At 38.9% G+C, this 18,968-nt stretch overlaps 1 protein-coding gene and 1 long non-coding RNA gene across 8 annotated transcripts in view; one reads left to right on the top strand and one right to left on the bottom strand.

The window, feature by feature from the left end:
• The window catches only part of Pcmtd1 (protein-L-isoaspartate (D-aspartate) O-methyltransferase domain containing 1), a 96,497-nt gene extending 92,839 nt beyond the window's left edge, over positions 1-3,658 (bottom strand). The window contains exons 1-2 of one of the 3 annotated variants that reach the window (XM_087185717.1): positions 3,376-3,508; positions 1,107-1,222 (exon numbers count right to left, since the gene is read on the bottom strand). The gene's annotated coding sequence lies outside the window, so the exon portion shown is untranslated. Of the gene's footprint in view, positions 1-1,106; positions 1,223-2,879; positions 3,031-3,375 lie in introns of those variants that run through there. The other 2 variants (XM_004837522.4, XM_087185721.1) reach the window with 2 other exon arrangements.
• An 81-nt stretch (positions 3,659-3,739) lies between these two features.
• Positions 3,740-18,968, top strand: part of LOC110346909 (uncharacterized) — a 119,062-nt gene continuing 103,833 nt past the window's right edge. For all 5 annotated transcript variants that reach the window (XR_015440651.1, XR_015440649.1, XR_015440652.1 and 2 more), the window contains exon 1: positions 3,740-3,951. This is a non-coding gene — a long non-coding RNA (uncharacterized LOC110346909). The remainder of the gene's footprint in view (positions 3,952-18,968) is intronic.

Here is an 18,968-nt window from a genome sequence, read left to right as displayed (position 1 = left end):
AATTAGTTCTTAAACATCCATGCAGGAATTTAATACTCCCTTGCCTAAGGTATACAGTGAATTTTAGGTTCTTTTCCTTGACCAAAACAAAAGGAAGATTTTAAACAAAAGACATCAACCCTGGTACTTTTGTTTTTGCATTATTCACAAAAGCAAAACAGCTGATTTATTTTTGGCTATTCATACATATATGTCCCCAAAAGGATTTTCACATTAAATTGGAAAAAAGAAAAATCTTTCTCTTTCTTTCCACCAGCAACAATCCTTCAATAATTTTCAAGAATGCACTGCCGTACACACACAGCTTTAGTTTCCCAGCCTGCTTGTCCTCCATAACTGAAAGTTGGATCCTAATATACTTTGGGGGGGGGGGGGTAGAGTATTGCTATGTAGTTCAAGCTGACCTTGAAGTCATTATGCAGCCCAGGCTGACTTTAAACTCGTGGAGATTCTCCTGCCTCGGCCTCCTGAGTGCTGGGATTACAGGCATGCACCAACCACCACATGGGAAAGAGACCTTTCTGGGGATGAGATACTTTTATATCACATAACTATAAAGCCCACTAATATTCAATGTAAGTTGTCCAAGAGATAATCAATGGCAAGCTCATCCCTTAAATATGACTACAATTGTCATCCTTAACTTCCAATGAAAGCTCAAATCTTTTATTGCACATTGGTTTCTTCTCAAATATATATTATAACTAATCATACTTTACTAATTTCAGTATTTGCAGTAAACTATCCAGGTGCCACATCTATGGGAAAACTAAAACATTAATATACTATATTAAAAAAGAAACTATTAACAGAAAGTAGTAAAATACCAAAAAATTAAATAAGCAAGTACCAATCTTTTAAAAACTTTTTATGATTCTCTTTGTATTATTTCAGCATATTAGTTTTCAAAAAGTTCAACTAGGTTCACAAAATTTTACAAAATGTGATTATACACCTGTTTGTAAGGAATAAGGAGCAGTGAAAGCTACAAAAGATGATATCCAAATTTAGCACAGCATGGAGAAGCATCTAAAGCAACACAACCCCCCCAAGGGCATAAGATCAAAACGTTTAATATTTTAATAATGCACCATCTGAAACCTCACCTAAAAAGACACCACTAGCCAGTTGTGGTAGCATACACCTGTAATCACAGCTACTCAGGAGGCTGAAGCAGACGGATCACAAGTTTAAGGTCAGCATGGGGCAATTTAGGGAGATCCTGCCTCAAAAACAGAATAGAAAAATAAAATAAAAGGGGCTGGCGAGTAGCATGTACAAGGACCTGGGTTCACTCTCCAGGTCCACAACAGCAAAAGATACAGATATTCTTACAGTTTCTGATTACTGATCCTTTACACTATTTTCAATGCATTTGATTATATTCATGTCTATTTTTGTAAGAAATATTTTGAAAGATAAAACTAAGATCAATTTTGTAGGAGTTTTTCATTAACAGGAGGCAGCAAAGGCTGAACAGAAAACAGCTTCTTAAGCACCACCTGAGTCTAAACAGGCTCGACTACTAAAAAGGCAATAGGATCTTAAGCAGTTTAATCTTTCAGACCTGTTTATTAACACATAGGATGGGGAGAATGGTACTTATGTTGCTGTTCTGAGAAAGTTATGAGGATATTACCAAGAACCATAGTTAAAATGTCATGGATGTTTCTGATTCCTTTTAAGCATGATTCCCAAATAAAATGCTACACAATTTATCCTAATATTTCAGGCTATATGTGTTTAGAACCAGACTGTTGTTCATGACTAATGTGCACTCAGTTCTGTTTTCCCCTGAAGCTAGCACCAAAATGAACACAACAGTACCTTTTTAATAAATACATGTACAAGTTACTGATTAATCAACAAAGCCTTCAGCTCTTCTGTGCCCCAAAACACAAAATGTCATAGGGATTTGCTAGCTTTGTCTTAATAATAAGCAATGTAACATCATCCTTCCTCTGTCAGGTCAACTCTTATGGCTTACTTATCAAAATATTTAATCCCTGGTGCCCCCCTAAATATAAACTTCTGAGCAACTTGTTTTCTACTTTACCTCTTCCTCAAGAATTAGCTGCTTCATGTTTAAGAACTAAATGTTCTCACCTGACCATGTGGTATTTAAATTTACTTTGAAAAATGCACTCAAAAAACAAAACGTAAATTCTCTTAGTAACCTGGTATATGAAGTCATCCAACCTCATGTAAACTACCATTAAACTCTGTGGAAACATATTACTCAACCTGTTTAGAAGTATCACATCTGGCCTTGGACATTCTAAAGGTTTCACAATATGTTTCAAAATATCGGCTCTACCTCTTTTCAAAAGCGATTGATTACTGAAAAATTGGAGACCATTTTCAGCAATAAACAAATAGCCGTGCAGCTTTTTAAAAATGAATAAAATGGAGGGCAATCCGTGATGTATTGTGGCCAATAAAGCGATATACTATATATCATCTCCCTAGTTTTGTTTCTGAACCCTATTCCTCATACGCAGGAAAAAATATTGAGAGGCTACTACATACACTTTAAGTCTGGTTATCCTAGGCAGCAAAAAGAGAAATTATTGGTGGTCAGGAGGCAGCGGCAAGAGGGAAAGAAGCTGTCTTCATTGTTTGGCAGCTTAATTTTTTCTTAAGGAGCACGCAATACTTTCGTAATTAAAAAAAAACTATTAAAAGCGTACTTCCTCCTTACCTACACTCTTCTGATTAAAAACGAACCTATGATTACTCAATTTTTTAAGAGACACATGAAAACAAAGTAATTGGTAAAAAAATCTTGAGATCTGCAAAATTACTCCCTCCGGTTCTACTTGTGGGTCCTCTGCCGGTTTTTGAAATATCCCAACCAATTCGACATGCACCACACTTACCACAAACAGTAGTAAACGCTCAAGCAACAACAAAAACAAAAAAGTAAGGAAGAAAATGTGAGCGCCAGCTCTAATCTCTTGAATCCCTTCCCAGCCCCCAAAGGCTTCCCCAGCTTACGTAGGTTGCATTCTTCTCCTTCAAAACCAAAACAAGAGAAAGTCACCAGGTGGATCCGGAAAGGATCTAAAGTGCCTACGGAGGCTCTGACGAGGCCAGCGGCGGGGACCCTGCAGTCCCGGAGTCCCGCTCGGAGCTGCAGACCCGGCCGAGGACGGGGCTGCCCGGCCTCCTGCGGGACCCCCGCCCCCCAGACCCTCAGCTTCCCCCTCCCCCGACCTCCAGGCCCTGCCGGTCACTCTCTTCCCGGATCCCCGGCCTCCAGCTCCGGGCCCTCGGTCCCCTGCCCCCGACCCCCGGCCCGTCTCCGACGGCGCCCCCGCCGCCCACCCGGTCGCGCCAACCACACGACCCCTAGCCCGCGGGCGGCGGCGTTACCTGTGGCGCGGCGGTCGGTCCGGCTCGCCACAGCGGCGTGTCAGCTGTGCGCTGGGACTCGAGGAGCTCCGAGGCAGCCAGCCGCCGCCGCCACCACCACACCGCCGCCGCCACCGGCCGGGGGAGGGGCGGGTCGCGGACCAGGACTCAAAACAAGAGCAGCCTCCAGAACAGCCTGGCAGCTGAGCATGCGCGGAGAGCCAGACAGACGCGCGGTGAGGACCCCGAAGTCAACAAGCTAGGGACGCCCCCGACTGGCTCCGCCCCCTTCTGCTTTACTCCACCCCCAACCCAAACAACGCGAGTCCTCGACTGGGCCCGGGGCGACCGCAGAGGGAGGAGATCCCGCGAGAGTTAGGCCTCTGTCTCTCAGCCCCCTTCCCACGTGTGGGCTCCCGCGAGCCTTCCTGCTGAAGGGCAGTAGCTGGTGCGTCTCCTAAGGTGCTGCTGGGGGAGTCCTAGCTTACAGGCCTCCGCCGCGCTCCTGGACAGGTTTTCCTGCGTGTCGAGCTTTTTCGAAGTGCTTTCCTGGATTCGGAGGCGATCCCCCGCAGGGTAACGACAGAGCTGTTTGTGGTGAGTGCTCACGGGTTCAGCCGAAGTGCAAAGGTTTTTCTCAACACTGGGCCACTTTAAAGTGGCCTCTTAGCGTCAGAAGTTTCACCCAACGGCCGTCGTAAGCGTTTCCGTGGCCTGCGCCCTCGCCTGCGTGACGTAGACCTCGCCTCGGCCGCTAAATGTGCACCCCTGGAGCCCTGCGTGCTCGGCCTGACCGGAGAGGAGCACGGGTTTGTGCATCCCTCTAGTGAGAAGTGCGTGCATTCGACACCTGGAAGTTTGCCAAGCAAGCTTCTCATCGTATTTGGCATCCATAGCCGGTTAACTGAAGGAAAAGTTGTTGAGAGAGGATGGAAAGTAGAGAAAAGAATGACAAAGCTGGTCAGGCAAGGTGGGGAAGCACTGACGCTAGTAATCCTAAACAGTAACCAACGTTATCTGTACTTTGATTCCTACCAAGCTGCATATAATTTTTCCCATCAGATTATAAAAGGCATCATGTCACTCCCAAATACTGTAACTTTTGTCTCACTATTTTGCCTTCCTATTCAGTAGTCTTTGTGTGTAATCCCCTCCAAACCACTAGTAGGTTGCTTTACTTGTATTCCGTTTTGATTTTTAGCTTCATTGGCAATGATTGAAGACAACACGTTTCCAAAAAGTAGAGAATTAGAACATCCTTGATGTCCCGGTTACTGCTTCCTACCTACTGTAGCTGATCAAGTACAAAAGTATTTAGCAAAAGCATGCTAGCAAGATCGAAGCTTCAAATCACAAAATAAAAACTTGAAAACAAAACTAAGTGACCACTAAGGTGGAGGCCTGACATTAAGTTCAACAGCTTTACTTTATTTGGGTTAATACTTGGTTCCATATCCAGTTGCCTTTTATCTTTGACCTGTGCAAAATCGCTGTGCAGCTGCCTGCTGGAGAAGAGCAATGGACCAGATTCATTAGCCTCATCTTTGGCTCTCTTGCTTGGGCCCAGGGCGCTCCTGTGATGGAATCATATAACAGTCCTACAGGATTAGTTTTCTACTATACTAAGCAGATACTTTAGCTATGAAAATATCTCACCATAAACAAATAGTAATCGAAATTAGGAAGATAGCTAAAATCATTAAACATATGTTTTGGCTTTTCCCTGTTTTTTCTCCTTCACTTGTTTATAAATTTTTTCTCCCTCCTATTACAGGAATTCTTCAAAACTAGACCTTTTTTTTTCTTTTACTGAATTAAAAGTTGAACACAGTTTATTTTTAAAATAAGGCTTCTAATGAGTAATTTGTTAATAGAACCAAGTGCTACCCTTGAGTAGTTGAACTGCATACAAGTAGTCAAGCTAGCAGCTCTCTCCCGTGGTACACACTTTATGGTACCAACCACCTCCACCTTCAGACGTTTCTGATTATGTTTCCATTTAGCACATTTTACATTAATTTTCTCCTTGTGAGAATATGTGTCTTCCACTAATTTGTAATCCATGAAGCATAGGTGCATGCCTAATGTGTTCACTGTTGGTCTCCACATCCTGGTAGTGTCTGATACTCTGCATTTGTTGAATGAGTTATTTAAATTTTAAATTATTCCTTCAACTAGAATTTAAAATTTAGAGATTTATTTAGACCCTCAATAGGCCATAATTTATTCCTACCATAGAGTTTTTGACCCATTGTGCAGCCAGTCTGTTCCTACCAACAGTAGTAACACTGTAATCTGATTTTTCATACCAAGTTACTTCCAATTTTATTAAGCAGAAAATACCCAAAATACAGTATAGCTGTTTGGCACTGTGCTCAGAATACTGTGTAGGCAGAGAAGCCTTGTTATACCAAAAATGTTCTGTTACTTAAATGCATAGGGCATTCGACAGATGTTTATGACACTGAACTGTGTTCAACAAACTACTCCCTTGGTTCTAGGACATCACCATTCCCGTGGGTATGACAGTTAGCATTGTTGCATCTCTTCACCCTTGGAACTGTAGGTGTCCATGTGTTGCCCAGGTTACCTTAAAAAATCTGCCTCTTTCCTAACATCTGTGTTGTATAGTTATCCTTGGTTATGATTTGTAGAACCAAGTCTAGACTGTGAAGCCTGAATTTCCTCATCACTCACATGATCTGCAGTGTCTAGGGGAAAACCCCGAACTAAAACCTATTAAATTTGGAACTGGTTTATTCTGCAACTTTCTTTCCTTGTGCTATTTCAGTTGAGTCCTTCACCCTAGCCCCTAAAAAAAACCAGTTGAATAAAAATGTCTCTCTCTGAAAGAGAATTACCTTCACTATATTTTCTTTTCGGTACTGGGGATTGAACTCTCTCGGGACCTTGTGCCTGCGAGGCAGGTGACGGAACCACTGAGCTAAATCCCCGGCCCTTATATTTTCTATTTGAAAAGCAAAAACAACACATCAACCTTTATTGACTTTAAGAAATAAATTTAGTTTGTTGTTAAGATGGTAATTGTCTTGCCCAGGTTTAGGGCTGATGCAACAAAATACCATAAACTGGGTGGTTTATAAACAACATAAATTTTTTTCTCAGTTCTTAAGGTTGGAAAGTCCAAGATCAAAGCACCAGCAGCTTCAGGGGTGAAGGCTCATTCTCTGGTTCAGAGATGATAGCTTCTTGCTGTGTGCACGCGTAGTAAAAAGGGATGAAGCAGCTCTCCCCTAAGAACTCCTTAGTGCACCCGTCTTTCAAATCATCACACTGGTGATTAGGTTTCAGTATTTGAGTTTTAAGATGGGCCGGGGATTTAGCTCAGTGGTTCCGCTGCCTGCTTTGCAAGCGCAAGGTCCCGAGTTCAATCTCCTGTACCAAAACAAAGAAACAAAGATATCCAAACTGTAGCAGTTATATTTTCTGTAGTACAACTAGAGTTTAAAAATGAAGGGGAAAGCTTAAGGACTTTGATTCCAAAGAAGTAATGACCCTTACATCTATAAAGTCAGGAAATTAAAAGTGATGTTGGAGCTGACAAAGACAAAAGGGATCTTCTAATTTACTAACAATCTTTATTAGATTTTTTTATTACACTGTTTCCTTGGTATTGTGTTCTACTGTTTGTCACTTATGTGATTACTTCACATATTGAGAAACTCTCCCGTTAGAACTGGCTCAGAAGCTCTAATGGCATTAGAGTAGCTGTCCTTTAGAGAAAAGTGAAAAAGAGACCTGAGTGACCAGTGTTTCTCGAAGTACAGTTTGGGACCAGAGATGGTCAAATCCCAAAGGAACAGAGAAGTGTAAATTCTTGTTGCACCAGCCCATTTTAGCAAGCTCTGTGTCTGTGGATGATTCTGATATATCATGCCAAAGGTTGAGAACCATACCTGCCATGTATATTCTTTATTTTCATAGAAAATACACAAGTCACAAATATGAAAGTGAGTAGAAAATAGACTTACTTTTCCAAAAATTCCTAATTTCAAACATTGTTAATGTCTAATAATTCTTGGCTAAGGAAACTTCACTCATTGTTCATAGACTTACTCCAATATTTCTTCTGTAGGCCTTTCTCAATCCTTTGGGCCACAATATGTTGTTGCATTGCCGCAGTTGTGGTTCACAAAGATGCTGTTTATATTTGTGGATATGACCAAAAAGACTGCAAACAGTTCTTTCCACATTGCACGATTGCCCTAAATTGTGTACATGTGTTGCTATCATGGGCCTTAACCTTTAGTAGCTGTTCTTTATTTTTTCCTTTTGAAACTGCTCCACCAGAATATCAAGTTGATAGTAGACTCTAGTAGTTTGCTAACATTTCATAGCCATTCTGTATTATCTAAAACTTCATAATACTTTCCAAAACTGTAACAAGCATACAGTTTTTTTTTTTACAATGATTCCTGAAAAACTAAGTAAGTAACTTGGACCCTCAAAGAATAACTCTTAAAAGGCATACAACATACATATGTATACATATCTCTCTGTAGCCTACCATATGCGACTACCAAAAGTATTCACAGCAGAATACTGAAAAGCATAAAAATTTAATTTTTAAAGTTTTGTTTCTAACTTCTTAAATTTAGTAACCATTGAAACCTAAATAATGGATTTATGTACAATTGAAAATAAAATTATACTTTCCCAAAGTTATTTCATCCTATTTGAATGAATACTTCAGACATTCCTACACTATTTAATATTAAAAATGAAATCTGTGTAGACACCATCCAATTAGAAATTCAAATTCAAATGTACTCTCTAATATATATACACACGTATGTGATAAATTAATACTGTATACAATTATGGCTGTTACGATGATTCACTCTGTTAGCCCTCATTTCTTACTGTGTGAGGATTTTGTATGTCTGATAAAAGATCTTGGCTACTACTCATTCTCACATCAACTCTCCCTTTTTTGCTGATGGAGAAGTCATTATACATAAGAAAGTGTACAGATAACCCCTTTGCTGACTAAAGATGAGAAGTTACAAGGTTTACTTGTTCTATTTGCCTAATACTAATTGTATGTTAATGTAAAATTAGCCCAAAGATATTTAAGTGGTGTATAATACCCATTCTTTTAATAAGTACATTGATATATATTATAGATTCTGTGAAAATAAGAAAGTACCAACTTTATCAAGGAAGAAATTTCACTTATAAAGTGATTTGAGTCCTTGGATTATCAAACATGCTATATTTATGTTTATATGTTTTTATTGTGTCAACTTTATGAATTAGGTAATTTCTTGTATAGACACTTAAAAGTGTAAGATAATTGTTCATAAGTGATGACGTAAGGGCTTTAATTGCTGTATCTCACAAAATTGAAATAATGGTACATCTCTACCTACTTTTTATTTTGCCCTGGAACCTGTCTTCTCCCTCTACATACCGCATTTTCCTCCTCTCTCTAATATGTAGAAATTATAATAAGTTAAAATAATTTCCCTTTAGTGAATATTTATATTATGTCTTAGTTTTAGTTTTTCTAAAACAGGCTGTTTTCCAAAACCTAAATGTGATTTTTTTCTTTTTCATTAGAATAATCGCTTAGAATAAAGCACTTAGGAATAAGTGCTCTAACTAGCTAACTGTATAGCACAGATGATACAGAAATAAATGTAATGAAGTTGATATTTTACTGACAGAAATAGCACATAAGGTATCCTATTTCCATGGAATTTTTAGCCTCTTGTCTTTATTCCAGTTTCTCATGTACTCTTCTCTACTGTGGGTATTCAGGTATTAGTAAATAGGAAAACTAAGTCATTACATTTTCAGAAATTGTTAACATTTAAGAGAAGACAGATCTAACCCTCATTTTACATCTGCATTCAGATTCATTTATATATATATATATTTTTATATATCAAGTCTTCTTCCAAAGAACTACATGTAAGTAAGCTTCTGTATGAACTTGTGAAGCACTAAGATGGTATGCAACCTTCAAATTTGTAAGGTTAATATTTTGCTACTGAATAAGGAGAAAAAATACTGCAAATATGCCAATTTTTATATTTACTATTCCCAGGTATTATAGGTTTTAGATTCTATAAATATTTTACTGCTTAGCAAAGAAGAGAGAGTGAGAAAAGGGAGGAAAAAAGAAAATTTATAACTATACCTCTCATTCTTCATTTCATAAAACAGATTACAAGAATCTTAATAGGGGCCTAGAGCCTACCAAAGTGGCCTGCTCGTGGTAGTTGTTGCACAGAAAAATATTGAGTAGAATTTCCACAATACATAAGTATCTAGGGGAGAAAGGACAAACACTATTCTTAATTGATCAATTAATTCAACAACTATTTATTAGGGTGTGGGATAACTATATCCTTGGCACAGGATATACAGCAATTGGTAAGTCTGAAAAGTATGCCATTTGGAGCTCCTATTTGGAGCTGTGTGAGAAATGGAAAATAAAATTATAGAATACTTTTCATTTAATCAGTATGTTCACAAATGGATTGAGTAAAGGCTGGTGATTTAGCTCAGTGATGCTGCTGCGCCTACCTGGCAAGCATGAGGTCCTGAGTTCAATTCCCAGTATCAAAAAATGGTTTGTAGTTTGTTTTGTTAAACAAATTTCTATCTATGTTCATACCTTTTTCTTCTATTACCTTTATCCAGTTTTAGGATTAGCACAATGTTGAGGTCCTAAAATGAGGGGAAAAGTGTTCCTTCTTTTTTCTGCTTAAACTGTTTGATATAATTTATCAGTTAAAATGTATATGAGCCTGCTGTTGTCATATAGGTAGGTTTTCAAGCTAGGAATATACTTTCTTTAATAGGTGCTATTCAAATTTGATATTTCCTACAGAGTTAGTTTCATTAATTTGTCTTCCAAGGTACTTCTGAGAAGTTGTCAAATTTATTTCAAAAAAGATTTTTGTAATATGCTTTCTATATCCTTTTAAATTCTGTAAAGTCTGTGGTAATGTCTCCAGATCTTGATATTGTAATTTAAAAAATGTATAATTGATATTGTGTAACTGGAAGAAAAGGTCTAAAGGAGCAGGGGAAGTGGGAGGGGTAGGGGAAAGGAAAAAAGGGAAAAGAAAAAATATGAGAAAAGGAAAAAAATGGAAACAAAGTCTTTGCAAATAGGGAAGGGTGGAGGGGGTGAAGGGAGGGCAGGGGAAGGGGAAAAAAATAAGAACCAAGAGACTCATGTAATGGTACAAGATCCCAACGATGAATGTAACTGTATTTTATACCTAAAATGTATGAATAAATTTAATGGGGAAAAAAATGGTTTGAGTACTAATTTTAACTTGAAAAACATAGTAGATTTAATATTTTTAGTAGATTTAATATTGACAGAATAATTTTTTTGTTAAATTCTTTTATTGGTACATTTTAGGTATATAACACAATTACATTTCTCATTGGGATCTTGTACTTTTACATGATGCATCTTGGTTCTTATTTTTTCCCCGTTCCTAGCCCTCCCTTCACCCCCTCCACCCTTCCCTATTTACAAAGACTTTATTTCCATTTTTTCCATTTCTCATCATTTTTCCTTTTCCTTCTTTCCTTTCCCCTGCCCCTCCCACTACCCCTACCCCTTTGGAACTTTTCTTCCTATTTTGCATTATCGAAATAATTTCTTATAATAAAAGGAAATTCAAAAATTATCAACAAAATGATTTTTAGTTTTTTATTTGTTCTTTGGGGTGTAAGGGTGTGAACCAGGACCTTTACACTAAGCTACATCTCCAGCTCTAATTTTGAGACAAGGTATTGCTAAATTTCCCAGGCTGGGCTTGAACTTTCTATCCTCTTGCCTTAGCCTCACAGAGTGCTGGGATTAAAGGTATTCACCACTATGCCCAGCTAACAAAATGAATTTCTTGTAGGGAAATAAGCATTTCTGATATATTATCTACAGTAACAAAAGTGGTAACTAACAAAATTATTCATACGGTTTTTAACCTATAAAGTCATCCTACCTTTATTATATACTAAATATGTCAGAACAGTTTTTGTGTAAATTTTTAATTAATATTTTAAGGTATCTGTTAAATTCAATAAACACTTCCTGAGATACTATGATAGATACTAAGGATATTAACAGTATTCTCTGATACAGCTCCTGCCTTAAATTTATATTCAAGTAACAAAAGGAAGAAAGTGACTCATGACAGTAGTAAGGGTTCAAACAAGATGTCATTGCACCCTAGGTGCCTTATTTCTTTAAGGACCTGTACTCTACTCTTGAAGATCCTATATCTACCTCTAATAAATGCTGCTCATGACTCTTTAAAAAAAAAAAGAAAAAAAGAAAATCATTACTTGCACCGAATAGTTATTGACCACTAGAACAGTAATTGGTGCTATGAAGAAGGCAAGAACAAGCTGGGTATGGCGTCACACACCTATCATCCCAAGATGGGTAGGCTAGGGTATGAGAATCACAACTTGTACCCCAGCTGGAGCAACTTAGTGATTCAGAACCTGTCTCAAACAAAAAACAGTCCTTAGCCCTCAAATGTACTTGAGAGTGCCTGAAAATACGTATATAAAATCATCTCATCTGTATATGGTAGAATAAAACATCAAATGAGGACCTAGGGATGTAGTGTAATGGTAGATTCTTACCTACCATGTATCTTGAATTTAAACACCATAAAAGACCATCTCACTAAGTTGCTCTGGCTGTCCTAATGCTTGTGTTCCTTCTGCTTCAGCTTATCCCTATCCCTAGTAGCTGTGTCTTAGTTACTTTTCTCATTGCTGAGACAACATGCCTGACACCTAAAGTTGAAGGAGGAATGGTTTATTTAGCTCACATTTTATTGAGGTTTCAGTCCATAATCAGCTGGCTCCAAGGCAGGGTGGCATGGCAGACAGGAGTTGCAGAGGACAAACAGTTCATGGTGGGCAGAAGATAGCAAAGCAACAAAGGATGACCATAGCCCTTTTTATCCCTTATATTTTATTCAGGCTACTTAGGGTAAATAGCACTCATACCCTTAATCCTAGTACCCTTGATGCTAGTATTGCACCATGAATCAATTCAAGCATCACACACTAGATCTAGCCACCTCTGAAAAAGCCTCACCTATGACTACATAACAATTTGGGGGGACATAAAGACACAACCCATAACAAGCTGGGATTTAGAGGTATGTACCACTGCACTCAGTTTGACAAATTCATTTTTACTGGCATATCAGGATGCTGTTCATGTATTCTCCTTCAATATTAAGAAAAATATAGGAAGGTGAAGTATTTTAGAATGGTGCTTTCATTTATCTCATATTACCAAGCAAATGTTCTTTATAATGGGAACCAAACACAAAAAATTAAGTACCCCCTTTAAGACATAACTACTATTCTGGGTCTCTTCTTGTTCCAAATGAATTTTTGGATTGTTTTCTCAAGGTCCATGAAGTATGCTCCTGGGATTTCAATTGGGTTTGCCTTGAATCTATATAGCAGTTTTGGAAGTATGGCCATTTTCACTATGTTGATCCTTCCCAGAAGCAGGGGATGTCTTTCCATTTTCTTTTTGTTTGTTTGTTTTTGTTTTTGTTTTTTGCGGGGGTACTGGGGATCGAACGCAGGTCCTTGCGCTTGCAAGGCAGGCGACGGAACCACTGAGCTAAATCCCCAGCCCTCCATTTTCTGATATTATCTTCAATCTCTCTTTTCCCAGTGCTATAGTTTTCAGGGAAGAGGTGTAGGGAACAGGGAAAGAGGACATTACCAGAACTTCTGCAGTAAGTGCTAGTCTCCTGTGAGCCACGGCAGTACATGGCAAATTACAGGAAAGGTAGAAAAATGAGACAGAAGAAGCTGAGCTTTGGGTCTGATCAGTGCTGCTCTGGGCGGCAAAGGAAAGCCCCCGGCTTACCGCACCCTTTATTCAGTACATCAGGAGAAACAAATGTAACAAATGACTTGCAGAGAGTTCAGTACATCGGCATAAACAAGATGTAACAATCCAAGAACAATGAGGAACTGAGTAGATGTTTGTTCCTCCCAGGATATCTTCAGCTGGTGTAATCTTGTCCTGGAGAATCACAGCATCATCACCGGATTATTGAGGTCTCAGTTGTGACCGGAGGCCAAAATGGAATTATGTCTCGGAATTCCATAGCTGGGCTGTAGGCAGGAGAACTAGGCTAACCAGATGATTTTTCCCTAAAATTATGTAGCATTACTCCTGACAAAAAGGTCTTTGATTTCTTTTGTTAGGTTGATTCCTAGGTATTTCAGTTTTTTGGATGCTACTGTGAAAGGAATTGTTTGCCCTGTTTCTCTCTCACTGAGTCTGTTGTCCACGTACAGAAAAGTTATTGATTTTTGTGTATTGACCTTGTATCCAGCTACTTTACTGAATTTGGTTATTAAGTGGAGTTCTTGGGGTCTTTCTAGGTAACAGAGACATGGTGGGGGGTGTTACAACCCCCAACTTGAAACTATACTACAAAGCTACTGTGATAAAAACAGCATGGTACTGGCAAAGAAACAGACCTGAGGATCAGTGGAACAGATTAGAAGATGCAGAAACAACTCCAAGCACACTCAGCCAACTCATCTTTGACAAAGGAGACAAATACCCTCACTGGAGGAAAGATAGCCTCTTTAATAAACGGTGCTGGAAAAATTGGGTTTCAACTTGCAAAGGACTAAACCTAGACCTGTATCTCTCAACATGCACTGAACTAAAATCAAAATGGATTAAAGGTCTAAATATTAAAACAGAAACACTGAACTGGCTGGAGCAGAGGTTAGGTAGAACTCTTGAAGACATTGGTATAGAAAAAGATTTTATGAACCTCAGTTGCCCATGAACTAGCACAAACAAACAACAAGTGGGATCTCTTCTTACTAAAAAGCTTCTGCACAGCAAGATAAACCACAAGCACTGTGAAGAGACAACCCACAATGTGGGAAAAAATTTTCACCTGCTATTCCTCAGACAAAGGTTTACTATGTAGAATCTATAAAGAACTTAAAAAAACAGACCTCCCAAATTTAAAGATCCAATACAAAAATGGGCATCTGAAATGAATAGACATTTCTTAGACAAAGAAATAAAAATAGCAAATAAACATGAAAAAATGTTCAACACCACTGATCATTTGAGCTATGCAAGTGAAAACAACGCTAAGATTCCACCTCACTCCCGAAAGAATGGCTGCTATCAAGAAATCAACCAATAACAAATGCTGGTGGGGCTGTGGGGAAGAAGGAACCCTGCTCCACTGCCGATGGGAGTGTAGACTGGTGCACTGTGGAAATCAGTATGGAGATCTCTCCCTCTCTCCCTCTCTCCCTCTCTCTCTCTCTCTCTCTCTCTCTCTCTCTCTCTCTCTCTCTCTCTCTCTCTCGTTAGACCAGTAAAAACCAAGGCAGAGGGGAAATCATGAGTCACAGTATCTAGCTCTGAAACAAAATGGCAGAATTTGAAATACAGAAGAAAGATTTTGTGTCTGGGGTACTGTTACCCTGAGGAATACATGCCTCCAAGGAAATGAAGCTGTAAACTTGAGGAATGAGACTTGCCTATTCATGACACCAGATGTAGATTACAAGGAAAATAGTAGAGGATTTTTGAGGATTTTCCAACCAGGAAATGAGGCTATCCTTGTGTTGGACAAGGTGAACTTTTATGGCCCTTAGGCAACTAGGAGAAAAAAAACTTCTTCACAGATTCTGATCCTTCAGTATTTAGGAGCAATTAATTTAATTCTTAAATACTACACTGAGGCCTCAATCAGCGATCATCATGTACTTTCTCTGACGAAAATACAGAAGAAATGGCTCACCCTGTCAGAGACAATGACAGCCCTATCATGAGATGCATAAGGTCAAGTCCCTTTGCTATATTCCCACAGCGTAAATATGTAACAATTAAAAACAGATACAGAACTGTAAGAAGAAAGCATTCATCATTTTATCATTATAGTAATACAGGCATATTGTACAGGACTTAAAAAGAATACAATAGTCCCCTGTTTGAATCTACTGGGCCCTTATATACCCAGCCCCAAATCAATAATTTAAATCATTTATGTTTTATTTCTTATGATTACTTCTATATACAGTACAGTGTACCATTTAAACGGAATGTGGTGGCACACACCTGTAACACCAGTACTCAGGAAATTCAAGCAGGATCACAGTGAGTTCGAGACAGCCTAGGCTACACAGTGAGTTCAAGGGCAGCCTGAACTATGTAGCAAGACCTTGCCTCAAAAAAAACATGAAAAGGGCCGGGGATTTAGTTCAGTAGTTTCACCGCCTGCTGTGCAGGCGCACGGACCCAAGTTCGATCTCCAGTACCAAAAATAAATAAATAAATAAATAAACAAACAAATAAAATAAAAAACAATGTACTGCTTAAGAAATGTTCAAAGTGATGTTCTTTTATTACATCTACATTTTTCTTAATGACATGTTTTAATTTTGCGTTCTTAACTTTTTTGGCATCTTTCTTATTTTAGAGACTGCTTTTGACTTTATTAGCAAGAAAAAATATTCTTTCTTCAGTATATTTCTGTTTTCTTTAAATTTCCCATTTATTTTTGTTTGAATACATTTGAAGGCTTTCTTTTTATTTTTTACTTTTTACTTTGAAATAATTGTATTTTCAAAGGAAGTGGTAAAGATAAAAGCAAGAGTTCCCATGTACCATTCACCTAGATTTCCCCAATAGTTATATAATTATAGAACAAAATCAAAACCAAGAATTTGTTATTGTTGCAATATATATGCATAATTCCAACTTTATCACGTGTAGATTCCTGTAACCACCACCATAATCAAGACAGAACTCATATCTTCACAATGGTCTTTCTTCTGGAACCCCTTCATAATCTTATGTGCACCAACCACCATCTCTGACCACTGGCAATTACTAATCTTTCCACCTATATGATTTTTTAAATGTAAAAATGTTATATATATGGAATTGTGCAATATTTAATCTCTTGAGATTGGAGTTTTCTTTTCTCTGAGGATAATGCCTTTCAGATATATTCAAGTTGTTGCATGTTATGGTTTGGAAGTTTCTTCCCACCTTCACTCCAAAGCCCATGTGTTATAAGTGACAAGGAAATAATACATAATAGGGCAGGCCTCTCCTTCCATGTTTTTTCCAATAAAATGTTCTGTTCAAGCAATGTAACTATTTATGCTGCACAGTATTTGTACCTAAGATTTCAAGAATATTCTGTTAACTCTACCTGTCCACCTCAATGAGCAAGCTCGCCCAGTAGTGGGGCCCATACCCCTACCCCATAGATCTCTATATAAGGTGGCTTCCATTTCTGTTTGGGGATCAGAGTTTGGAGTATGAACTCCCCTGAACCTGCTGGCATAGTAAAGTTTCCCTCCATTCCTCCAAGTGTCACTCGACTTTTTCACCTCCAGAGACCTTTGGATAGCCGTAATGTTCAGCTGTAACACACAGCTGTAACACTTGGCTGTAACGCCGAGCTGTCACGCTTTGCTGTAACATAAGCTTGGTCACCAGCTTGTGGCACTCCTGGAAGGTAATGGGATCTTTTAGAGGTGAAGCTTAGTTGAAGGAAATAAGCTCCTTAGGGGTGTGTCCTTGATGGGGATATTGGGACCCTGACTCTTTCTCTCTTTTTGTTTCTGGCACCCATGAAGTGAGTAGGTTGTTCTACACCTGCTACCCACCATGATACAGTGCCTCACCACAGGCTCAAAGCAACAAGGCCAACTGGTCATGGACTGAAAACTCTGAACTTGTGAGCCAAAATAAAAATTTCCTCTTAAGTTGATTACCTCAGGTATTTTGCTATAGTATGGGAAAGCTGACTAATCCAAGATTGTTACAATGTTGTCTTTTTGTTTGTTTTCTTTATGGTACTAGGAAATGAACAAAGGGCCTTCACTCTGAGCTGTCTGTTTTAATTTTTTTTTTAAACAGCATTTCACTAAGAGGAGAAGGAGTCTGACTTTCTTTACAAGAGGCAGAAGAGGTCATGTGCTTTGCAAAGAAAGTTCAAAGATTGTAACAAATCAGTACAAGCAGTTTGCTGTCGGCAGGGGGTGGCAGTAAGTGACAGTGAGCAAGAAGGCAGTGGATTTAGCAGCTACCTAGGCTGCTTAGTAGAATCATTCACAAAGACTTTTCTGTTTGTTTGTTTTTACTAAATTGCACAGACAAAGGGCCAGGGATGTAGCTCAGTGGTGCTGTGCCTAGCTGGCAAGCACAGGGTCCTGAGTTCAATTCCCAGTACCAGAAAAACAAACAAATAAATAAATATTGCATAGGCAGGGCTTGAACATGTGATCCTTTGCCTCAGCCTCCTAGAGTGCTGAGATGACAGGCATGTAACATGTGGCCAGCTCATTTTACAATGTTCTGAGGAATTCCTGCTGCTTTTACAGCATGTGTGAGTTTCAAATTAGGTAAAGACAAGTGCTCAGACCGTCAGCTGCTCCCAGACAGAATAGACATATGCAATTCTTTTTTTTTTTTTTTTGGTACTGGGGATCGAAACTCAGGTCCTTGTGCTTGCGAGGCAGGTGGCAGAACCACTGAGCTAAATCCCCGGCCCTAGACATATGCAATTCTTTGCGAATAAATTTTTCTCTGTTCCTTCTAAAGCCACACTGGGAACCTAGACTACTATCATAAGACCACTCCAAGCTGGGCAGGGTACAGGGTGTGCAGGGAGGGGTGTAAAAATGCCACCAAGCTTTCCTATCATGTCTAAGTTGGCTTTTCCTTCATTCAGTGTTCATTTGAATGTTGCTCTCCACAGTTCTGGAAAGGTTGGTTGCGACAGTTTCTGCTTAATACAGTATTGTGTTTCTGTGGAAGGAAGTTCTTGAAGGTGCTTTTTCACTGATTTTTGCAGGTCTCTTACTAGTTTTTATAAGTTTCTGGGGCTAAGGATGTAGCTCAATGTAGAATGCATGCATACCATGTACAAGGCCCTGGGTTTGATCTTGACATCACAAAAAAATAAAAATGAAATACTCAGAATCACAGGGCAATTGGCAAACTACCTTGCAACCAACAGACTGTTTTTGCAAATAAAATTAAAATAAAAAAAAGTTTCACTTGGAAAGCTAAGGTCAGAGGACCGCTGTGAGTTTGAGGCCAGCCTGTACTACGTAGCGAGTTTAAAGCCAGCCTGGACTATGGAGCAAGACCTTGTGAAAACAAACAGAAAAGTCTTTGTGAATGATTCTACTAAGCAGCCTAGGTAGCTGCTAAATCCACTGCCTTCTTGCTCACTGTCACTTACTGCCACCCCCTGCCAACAGCAAACTGCTTGTACTGATTTGTTATAATCTTTGAACTTTCTTTGTAAAGCACACAACCTCTCCTGCCTCTTCCAGAGAAAGTCAGGGTCCATCTCCACCAATTTTATAATAATTTACTTGTTTACTTTCTTAAGTGACTTGAATCTTTGTGGAAAAGCGTTTTCTCTTACCCACCTCTCATACAATAATGTCAGACACATCATCAACAAACATTAAGAGAACCACAAACTGTGCTTAATAAGTACTTGCTGCAAATGCATGTAACAATCAAAAATGGTTTCTGGGTCTGGACTAAAGAAAAATGCTGAAAA

The sequence above is a fragment of the Heterocephalus glaber genome, unplaced genomic scaffold, assembly GCF_053883595.1.
Source record: "Heterocephalus glaber isolate CG9 unplaced genomic scaffold, H.glaber_assembly_v1.0 deba00000281, whole genome shotgun sequence".
NCBI classification, from domain to species: Eukaryota; Metazoa; Chordata; class Mammalia; order Rodentia; family Bathyergidae; genus Heterocephalus; species Heterocephalus glaber.
This window is presented reverse-complemented; position numbering and strand designations above follow the sequence as displayed.